The 9,084-nt window shown below is 42.0% G+C and overlaps 5 non-coding genes across 5 annotated transcripts; all 5 read right to left on the bottom strand.

The window, feature by feature from the left end:
- Positions 1–1,185: 1,185 nt before the first annotated feature.
- trnan-guu lies at positions 1,186–1,259 on the bottom strand. Its single transcript has one exon. It is a non-coding gene; the product is annotated as a tRNA-Asn (tRNA).
- Positions 1,260–1,704: 445 nt separating this feature from the next.
- Positions 1,705–1,778, bottom strand: trnan-guu. The gene has a single exon. It is a non-coding gene; the product is annotated as a tRNA-Asn (tRNA).
- A 543-nt stretch (positions 1,779–2,321) lies between these two features.
- On the bottom strand, positions 2,322–2,395 carry trnan-guu. The gene has a single exon. It is a non-coding gene; the product is annotated as a tRNA-Asn (tRNA).
- Positions 2,396–4,273: 1,878 nt separating this feature from the next.
- On the bottom strand, positions 4,274–4,347 carry trnan-guu. The gene has a single exon. It is a non-coding gene; the product is annotated as a tRNA-Asn (tRNA).
- A 1,063-nt stretch (positions 4,348–5,410) lies between these two features.
- On the bottom strand, positions 5,411–5,484 carry trnan-guu. The gene has a single exon. It is a non-coding gene; the product is annotated as a tRNA-Asn (tRNA).
- Positions 5,485–9,084: the final 3,600 nt, after the last annotated feature.

Below are 9,084 nucleotides of genomic sequence, written 5' to 3'. Positions count from 1 at the left end.
GATCGTTGCAAGTGGCCGCCTGCTTAAACATTTCCCAGTCAGTAGAGCCAAAGCAGTCTCGAAGCACATCAGAGGCACCCTCAGGCCACACTCTTACCCGCTTGCGAACCGGCCTGGATGCTTTCACCATTTGTCTGTATGCGGGCAAAAGCATAACAGTGATATGGTCAGAAAGTCCAAGATGGGGGAGGGGGGCGGCTTTGAAAGCTCCTTTATGTGAAGAGTAGACCAGGTCCAGGAAGCTGTCGCCACGTGTTGGAAAATTAACATGCTGGGGAAGCCTCGGAAAAACAGACTTCAGGTTAGCGTGATTAAAAGCCCCAGCGAAGATGGTGAAACAGTCAGGGTGCGCCGTCTGTTGTTCACTGACAGCCTGGTACAGTTCACTAAGAGCCGCGATCCTGTCGCCTTCGATGTTGGAAGGCGGGATGTATACCGCGACTAGCAGAATCGCAGTAAATTCCCTTGGCAGGTAAAAAGGACGGCACTTAACGATCACAAGCTCCGCCAGTGGCGAGCAGTGCTTGCATGACACTACAGAGTCCCGGCACCATTCGTCACGGATGTAGACGCATATTCCTCCTCCTCGCGATCTTCCCCCTTTTACAATGGCCCGGTCCGCCCGATAGCACGCTAGCCGCTCCAGATGTACAGCAGAGTCCGGAATGTTGACAGTCAACCAAGTCTCAGTGAACACGAGCACACAGCAGTTACGCACTGTCCGGTTCGTAGATCTCAGCAGGCGAATGTAATCCATTTTGTTGTCCAGCGATCGAACATTCGCCAGAAGAATGGAAGGCACGGCCGGGCGAGTTGGGTTGGCCGCCAGCCTGACCCGGACGCCTCTGCGCTTGCCCCTCTTCAGCCTCCTCGCACACCGCTTCCGACGCTCCCTGACCGGGGGAGGAATAGCAGGCGAGTCCGGCGACGTTTCAGGACGGAGCAGTCTGAGCTCCTTTAATGTCCCCGCTTCAAAGTCCAGAACGCCACAAAACTCGCTTTCGCCGATGTCGAGCAGAACCTTCCTGCTGTACTTGTAGCACGACTCAGTACGACGAGACGAACACATAAAACTGTCGGACAAACACTCATTAAACGAACAAAACACCGTTCGGGCGGGACAGAGAGAGGTCGCTGCGTGTGCACGCGCCGCCATCTTGTATGATTGTATTCAAAAAGCATGGACGTCCCTGGGTGGGCTCGAACCACCAACCTTTCGGTTAACAGCCGAACGCGCTAACCGATTGCGCCACAGAGACTTAGTACAGTAAGCTTAATTGAGTTTTTAAAGGATAGTGATCTGGCAAAATCCCAGGGCAAACATTACCACATGAGACTCAACTCTTAATTTTCTCCAATGCGCACATACTGTCAGGTAGTCAATGATCTATGCTCTCAGGTAGTGATGGGAAATGAAGTTTTATGAAACAGTTGTATTCTTTGGCTCCTCTAGATAGCAATGTTGGTTTAAAGCGAGGGGTTTTAAGAAATGGCAAGTCAGTGGAATTTCAGCTCTTTGGTGAACAGAGTGCCATGCAGAGGTCTAAGTAAACACAACAACGGGGTTATGAATCATCTTTAAGCTTCATTTGCCCGTCATTACCAATTGGTAAGAGAATTGCCTGCTCTTCAACAAACACACAGAGCTCCAATCCACAGGGAAATTTGAACCAAACCTGAAGTAATAAATTCAGAAAAGATGGACGTCCCTGGGTGGGTTTGAACCACCAACCTTTCAGTTAACAGCCGAACACGCTAACCGATTGCGCCGCAGAGACTTAGTACAGTAAACTTAATTTAGTTTTTAAAGGATAATGATCTGGCAAAATCCCAGGGCAAACATTACCACATGAGACTCAACTCTTAATTTTCTCCAATGCGCACATACTCTCAGGTAGTCAATGATTTTTGCTCTCAGGTAGTGATGGGAAATGAAGTTTCATGAACCAGTTGTTGTATTCTTTGGCTCCTCTAGATAGCAATGTTGGTTTAAAGTGAGGGGTTTTAAGAAATGGCAAGTCAGTGGGCTTTCAGCTCTTCGGTAAAAAGAATGCCATCTAGAGGTCTAAGTAAACACAGCAACGGGTTCATGAATCATCTTGAAGCTTCATTTGCCCATCATTAGCTTTCAGCTCTTTGGTGAACAGAGTGCTATTTAGAGGTCTAAGTAAACACAATAACGGGTTTATGAATAACCTTGAAGCTTCATTTGCCCATCATTACCAATTGGTAAGAGAATTACCTGCTCTTCAACAACAAATAGCTTCCATCTACAGGGTAATTTTAACCAAACATGAAGTAATAATTTCAGAAAGCATGGACGTCCCTGGGTGGGCTCGAACCACCAACCTTTCGGTTAACAGCCGAACGCGCTAACCGATTGCGCCACAGAGACTTAGTACAGTAAGCTTGATTTAGTTCTTAAAGGATAGTGATCTGGCAAAATCCCATGGAAAACATTACCACGTGAGACTCAACTCTTAATTTTCTCCAATGCGCACATACTGTCAGGTAGTCAATGATCTATGCTCTCAGGTCGTGATGGGAAATAAAGTTTTATGAACCAGTTGTTGTATTCTTTGGCTCTTCTAGATAGCAATGTTGGTTTAAAGCGAGGGGTTTTCAGAAATGGCAAGTCAGTGGTGGGAAATGAAGTTTTATGAACCAGTTGTTTTATTCTTTGGCTCCTATAGAGGCTTTGCAGCTGACGTCATCAAGCTACCCACATTAGCTTGGCGGCCATCTTGGCGGTCAACTTTTCAGTGCCGGTCAACGACTCACACACGCTTTCTTGTTATATCTGCTGCTATTTGAGCTTAAAAATGCCGGATACCTGCTGTGCTGTTGGATGTAGCAATAGACGAGGCGATAAACCAAATCTTAGCTCCTATAGATTTCCGGCGAACATGAAAAAACGTGATAAATGGATCGCGGATATTCGTCGTGAACGATGGAAACCTACGATTTACACAAGGATATGCAATGAGGACTTCATATCAGGTATGTAAACAAACTATTCACCCCTGATTTGTTTCACAAAATGTGAAATAATACAATATGGGATGATACAAATATGATTGTTGAAAATGCTGGGTGCATTTTTAGAAAGGCAGCAAGAGCAGCAAGGCAGGGAATGGGATGATTTCTTCAGTTCAGTTTTTATTTTGTGTTTATTTTTTCATGATGCTTCATCTGATTGGCTTGAAAACGTTATCAATGTAAATATTGAACTTCATATTGGAATTGAACAATTAATTCTCGAGTGAATGCATTAGGAAATTTCCCAAAAAAGTATTATGAACCTTGTGAAACAATTTTTTTTTAATGTAGCATTTTTTAACAAGAGGGTTTTTGTTACTTCATTTGGCACAAGGTAAAATCTACATTGGTAAAGTTTTCAAGCCATTGGCACAAGGTTAAAATTTCTATTGGTTAAGTTTTCAAGCCAATCAGATGTGGCATCATGCAAAAATAAACAAAAAATAAAAATGGTAGCAACTTGAACAGACAGGTACAGTATCTGAATGATTTCACTCTATTCAGTTTTTTAATATGTCAAGTTATGAAATGCCATTACAAAACAAATCGACGAGGTAATTATAAATATCTGGATATGAGAGTTCAGGCAGGTCGGCTGTTGCAAAATGCTCGGGCGATTTTAGCATGCTTCTCGGTAAAAGGTACGGATCCGTTGTGCCAACAAGGTTCAACTTCTCTCTGTAACGTTTCTTGGATTCTTCATTCAAATGCCCAACTTCGTTGGATAGCAAATCAGCCATAATTCGGATGAAATCGGTGAAAATGTAGCGCAGAAATCAAACAATCTATACAAACACGTAGGAACGAGCTGACGAGTTGACCGCCAAGATGGCGGCATAACACAAAATCACGTGATAAAACCACGTGACTGCAAAGCCTCTATAGATAGCAATGTTGGTTTAAAGCGAGGGGTTTTAAGAAATGGCAAGTCAGTGGAATTTCAGCTCTTCAGTGAAAAGAGTGCCATCCAGAGGTCTAAGTAAACACAACAACAGGTTCATGAATCATCTTGAAGCTTCATTTGCCCATCAGTAGCTTTCAGCTCTTTGGTGAACAGAGTGCCATCTAGAGGTCTAAGTAAACACAACAACGGGGTTATGAATCATTTTTAAGCTTCATTTGCCCGTCATTACCAATTGGTAAGAGAATTGCCTACTCTTCAACAACCACACATAGCTTCAATCCACAGGGAAATTTGAACCAAACATGAAGTAATAAATTCAGAAAGCATTGACGTCCCTGGGTGGGCTCGAACCACCAACCTTTCCGTTAACAGCCGAACGCGCTAACCGATTGCGCCACAGAGACTTAGTACAGTAAGCTTGATTTAGTTTTTAAAGGATAGTGATCTGGCAAAATCCCATGGAAAACATTACCACATGAGATTCAACTCTTAATTTTCTCCAATGCGCACATACTGTCAGGTAGTCAATGATCTATGCTCTCAGGTAGTGATGGGAAATAAAGTTTTATGAACCAGTTGTTGTATTCTTTGGCTCTTCTAGATAGCAATGTTGGTTTAAAGCGAGGGGTTTTAAGAAATGGCAAGTCAGTGGAATTTCAGCTATTCGGTGAAAAGAGTGCCATCTAGGGGTCTAAGTAAACACAACAACGGGTTCATGAATCATCTTGAAGCTTCATTTGCCCATCATTAGCTTTCAACTCTTTGGTGAACAGAGTGCCATCTAGAGGTCTAGATAAACACAACAACGGGGTTATGAATGATCTTTAAGCTTCATTTGCCCGTCATTACCAATTGGTAAGAGAATTGCCTGCTCTTCAAGAACCACACATAGCTTCAATCCACAGGGAAATTTGAACCAAGCCTGAAGTAACAAATTCAGAAAGCATGGACGTCACTAGGTGGGCTCGAACCACCAACCTTTCAGTTAACAGCCAAACGCGCTAACCGATTGCTCCACAGAGACTTAGTACAGTAAGCTTGATTCAGTTTTTAAAGGATAGTGATTTGGCAAAATCCCATGGAAAACATTACCACGAGATTCAACTCTTAATTTTCTCCAATGCGCACATACTGTCAGGTAGTCAATGATCTATGCTCTCAGGTAGTGATGGGAAATGAAGTTTTATGAACCAGTTGTATTCTTTGGCTCCTCTAGATAGCAATGTTGGTTTAAAGTGAGGGGTTTTAAGAAATGGCAAGTCAGTGGAATTTCAGCTCTTTGGTGAACAGAGTGCCATCTAGAGGTCTAAGTAAACACAACAACGGGGTTATGAATCATCTTTAAGCTTCATTTGCCCATCATTACCAATTGGTAAGAGAATTGCCTGCTCTTCAACAAACAGACATAGCTTCAATCCACAGGGAAATTTGAACCAAACATGAAGTAATAAATTCAGAAAGCATGGACGTCCCTGGGTGGGCTCGAACCACCAACCTTTCAGTTAACAGCCGAACGCGCCAACCGATTGCGCCACAGAGACTTAGTACTCTGAGTTTGATTCAGCTTTTAAATGATAGTGATCTGGCAAAATCCCATGAGTGCAAACATATAACCACATGAGATTCAACTCATAATTTTCTCCAATGCGCACATACTGTCAGGTAGTCAATGATCTATGCTCTCAGGTAGTGATGGGAAAATGAAGTTTTATGAACCAGTTGTTGAATTCTTTGGCTCCTCTAGATAGCATTGTTGGTTTAAAGTGAGGGGTTTTAAGAAATGGCAAGTCAGTGGGCTTTCAGCTCTTTGGTGAACAGAGTGCCATCTCGAGGTCTTAGTAAACACAAAGACGGGTTTATGAATCATCTTGAAGCTTCATTTGCCGATCATTACCAATTGATAAAGGAATTGCCTGCTCTTCAACAATCAAATATAGATTCCCTGTACAGTGAAATTTGAACAAAACATGAAGTAATAATTTTAGAAAGCATTGATGTCCCTGGTGGGGCACAAACCGTTAACCTTTCGGTTAACAGCCGAATGCGCTAACCTATTGCGCCACAGAGACTTAGTGCTCTGAATTTGATTTAGCTTTTAAATGATAGTGATCTGGTAATATCCAATGCACACGAGATTCAACTCATTCAATGTCTGACTCACAAAAGCTTGTAAAGAACAGTGCATGGTTACTTGGTCATTAGATCCAAAGCCAAAGTTCTGATGTCAAAACAGAGCAATGTTACAGGATGGGCTCCAACTAGCAACCTTTTGATTAAGAGCCAAACATGCTAACCAAGTGTGGGCCTCAAAGCCATGGATCTGAATTTTGGGTGTCACTGTAAATTTGGTTAAGAAGGTCAATTCACGCTCAATTTACGAAATTGAAATAAACCTATGACGTAAGGGTATAATTTGGAGAGTTAATCGCGTGCTCTTCACCAGCCACACCATTTGAAAAATTTCGATCGATAGGGATAGGGACTTTGTGACCCAGATCCAAAGATCAAGACTTCCTAATACAAAAGGGAAATTTCCCTGGGTGGGCTTAAACCACCATCTTTTCAGTAACAGCTGAATGCACTAACCAATTGCTCCACATACTTCCTGAAATGCTAGTCTGATTTTAACTCAACTTGGCAGTGATGGACTTGATTTGTGACACCCAACCATTAACAAAAGGGGGAGGGGCACTGTTGAGCCATCATCCCAGAAGCAAAAGTGATCCTGTTTATGTAATGTATGCCTATGTAAGCAGACTGACATTAAAAGCAATGTGTTCCACTGGAGTGTCAATCGTAAGAGTATCAGAGACGATGCAATATGAAGCCACAACAGGATCGCTGTGAGTTGTGAACTGAGAAGTCAGTGAGTGAAGAGACTGAGGAGAAGATGCTGAAGTTCAGTTTATGGAGTTGACTTCGAATGTTGGGCCTGTGTTGATATGCAGGGTCACTTCTTCTCCTATGGGAATGTGTTTTATCTTACACTACATTAGTGGGTAACTTATTTTTCCAGTTGTGTGACACTTAAAGTAAATGATACAAAAATGTGGGCGCTGCATCTGTACCTGGCTTTCAGTAAAACCTTTTCATTTTAGTAGTGTAAATAAGAATGTCTCAAGTGTCTTAATGGCTAAAAATATTTTTCACCCTTGAATGGTTCTTAAAATGTACTGAGCGATGCTTAGAGTTGACATATTATATAAAACTAAACATTTCTTGCCGAGCTCATATCCCAGTATATTTTACCTTTTCAGATTTTTTAATTGAATTTACACTAAATGATGCCGCCTCATCACTAGATTCCCCTATTGGAAATTAAGTGAAGATCCCCTCCAGTCATGCAAAGGTACGCCTAACTGCCAATAGACTGGCAAGCCAGATCCAGTGCTGTACCAGCGATTGAGTCTGGTGAGGTGGGCCATTCACTGCGGCTCGGCCCGGCTCAAAATGAACCAACAAATCAAATTTGTTTACTTGTCTTGACAAATCCTTTGTGAGCAATGTTTCAGCAAAATGGCATAGTTTGTTTAGTTCAGCATTAAACTCAGTTTTGAATAACTAGAAACACATAAGTGTCCTCAAAACTCAAGCAGCTGTCGGCACTGGAAGCAACTATTTCAAAAAAAGATGTGGATTTCTTTCCTCAACGTAGGGTCACCAGACGTCCCCTTTTTCCCGGACATGTCCTACCTTTGAGCCCTAAAAAAATGTCTGGGGGGAATTTCAAAATCGTCCGGGATTTTGTTGGACTGCCTCAAACATAATACATACATGTACAGTACATTGTCAATAGATTTGCCACTCCGTTCCATTTCACTCAATTCCAGGTTTTTCTGTATCGTTTGAAAATAAGTCACGCCCTTCTCCTCAAATCTTGTCACTTTGCTACGAAGTAGGGTAGGTTGGCCAGTCTACACAGTGTTTACAAGCAATGCCGAAACGAAAATGCACGTTCACGGAGGGGTTGAATAAAAAACTCCCCGTGCTTTCGCCAAAACGAAAATGCACGTTCACGGAGGAGTTGAATAAAAAAATTCCTTATGAAGCCGAGTGCTTGACATGCAAGGCAGGCACTTATTGTACATACAGTTGTATGCAAAAGTTTGGGCACCCCTAATCATTTTCAAGATTTTCTTCATAAATCATTGGTTGTTAGAATCAGCAATTTCAGTTAATTACTGTATTTTTCGGACTATAAGTCGCGGTTTTTTTTCATAGTTTGGGTGGGGGGCGACTTATACTGAGGAGCGACTTATATGTGAATTTTTTACTTACTAGTATATTTGACCACTTCACATGTTATTTTTAGTATAGTTGATCACTTTACATGTTATTTTATCTTTATCTTGAACATATTCAAAACATGAAAAATCGATAAAAAAAATCAAATAAAGCAATTAACACTTTAAAGCGCCATATACAAGTCCATGAAACAAACAAATAAACAAAACAAAAAACTACAACTGAAAAAAGAAATACATAGTTGATTTCAGACTAAACTGGATGAGGGCGCTCTAAATTTCACCATTGGCCGTGACTCAAAAACTGGGAAGGGTTAACAAAAATGGCACCAAAAAGAAACTCATATTCTGCAGGTTACAAACTGCAAGTTGTAAAATATGCAGCCGAAAACAGTAATCGAGCAGCAGAAAGAAAGTTTGGAGTTAGCGAGAAACTTGTAAGGGATTGGCGAAAAGCGGAGGTTACCCTTAGTGAAATCAAGAAAACAAAAAAGGCTAATCGCGGGCTAAAAGCTAAGTGGCCACGTAATATTCTCTTAGAATATGTTCGGAATGCCAGTCCAGTAACGTTAGCCTGTCGTATTTGGTATGTACCAAATGTCTTGCCTGATTGGTCCGTAGCATTAAGATGACGCAGCACGTAGTGACGTGGCCAGAGGTTGGAAGGAATGCAGCATGTTTTCCTGCTCCCGCAATCTTCATTAAAAGATTAGTTTTGCATGTCGTCGTCCTTATACATATTGTACCTAGAGTGAGTACAGAATATTACATGGTGTCAGAAGTGGATACGAAGATAATAGAAGAGAAGAAAGGACAAGATGGACATCGCTGGAGTCCCTGCACCAGTCATGTTTTCTGGTCTGTTCAAGGCGAAAGAAGAGGAAGAGTGGTGCAGCT

The sequence above is a fragment of the Syngnathus acus genome, chromosome 10 (assembly GCF_901709675.1).
Source record: "Syngnathus acus chromosome 10, fSynAcu1.2, whole genome shotgun sequence".
NCBI classification, from domain to species: Eukaryota; Metazoa; Chordata; class Actinopteri; order Syngnathiformes; family Syngnathidae; genus Syngnathus; species Syngnathus acus.
This window is presented reverse-complemented; position numbering and strand designations above follow the sequence as displayed.